Raw genomic sequence first — 1,506 nt, forward strand, 5'->3', positions numbered from 1 at the left:
AAAATATTGTGGAAAAGAGGGGAAGTTATATTATAACCTGTTCTCTTTGCCTCTCTCTCTGCCTCTCATGATATTAAAAAAAAAAAAACAGCTGCTGCTCTTCAGTAGAAAAGAAATTTTTTTTCAATTTTGGCAACGTGTGTGTGCATGTGTGTGTCTGTGTGTGCATGTACAACCTATACACACACACACACACACACACGTAAGAAATTTATGGGTATGTTTTCCCATTCCACACAAACCCATAGACACTAACTTCCATAGGCCTTGGACAGATATCTCAGAGTTTACATTAGAAAATGGTAGGGCTGTTCTAACCTACAAACTACTTCCTTGGAATTTGGATTTCTTGGTAAACTGTAATAATTAACTCTTTCAGGACAGGAATATCAGTTTCTTAAACTATGAAGCAATGTCATCTGGTAACTCATCATTATCCTGAGTGAAAAAATTTGTCTGGCAAAGTTAATGTAGTCAGTTTCCAATATAGCCATAGGTTACTGTCCAAAAGTTTGTGAGTTTGCTGTCTGAACATGGGGCAAACATATATCCTCAGAGAAGCAGTTTTCTAATATTAAAACCAAATTATATGTGGCATGAAATCGGAGATCTTTCACGACATAAAGCTAAAGCATCCAAGGTAACAACATTAAGTACAGGACTTTCTGCCTTACAGACAATTCTGTAGTTCTAAACCCTGAGCAAAGCTACAGTGTTGAATTCATAGAGCGCCAGCAAGGTCAAGTTTTACGAAGACTTTCCTCCTAGAAAGAACAGAAAGTAGTTTGTGCATAGGAGCTGAATTTTATCACTACTTACAGGGTTTTGTTCTGAAAGTCTCTGTGTTTGACCTCACTATTGGATTTGCCTCTAGTAGTATCAGAGAAGATGCATTTCACTAAGACCCAAGTTTATTTCATTAAAAATTCTTCTTTAGGGATGCCTGAGTGCCTAAAGTGGTTGAGCATCTGCCTTCGGCTCAGGTCATGATCCTAGAGTCTTGGGATCAAGTCCCACATAGGGCTCCCTGCATGGAGCCTGGTCTCCCTCTGCCTATGTCTCTGCCCCCTTCCTCTCTGTGTCTCTCATGAATAAATAAACAAAATCTTAAAAAAATTAAATAAAAATTCTTCTTTAATATTTTTTCCTATAGTAACAGGGACATCTCTGGATTTGTATGCTCTTGGTTCTTGAGAGAATGCACAGGAAATCTACTGAAAACTATCAATAATGCAACTTTTTAATGGATCACATGTTTAATTACAGATTGGTTCCCAAAAAAGTTTTTTCATCCCTGTTTGGTGATTACTAGATGATGAAAGGACTAAATGTCTTGTTTTGCACTTGCAACTTCATTTATCAACACTGCACCTCTGTAGGGGTGCCTGGGTGGCTCAGTGGGTCTGCCTTTGGCTCTGGTGATCTCAGGGTCCTGGGATCTAGCCCTGCAACTAGCCTGCATTGCATGGGATCTCTGCTTAGGGGGAGCCTGCTTCTCCCTCTTCC

The sequence above is a fragment of the Vulpes lagopus genome, chromosome 4 (genome assembly GCF_018345385.1).
Source record: "Vulpes lagopus strain Blue_001 chromosome 4, ASM1834538v1, whole genome shotgun sequence".
Classification (NCBI taxonomy): domain Eukaryota; kingdom Metazoa; phylum Chordata; class Mammalia; order Carnivora; family Canidae; genus Vulpes; species Vulpes lagopus.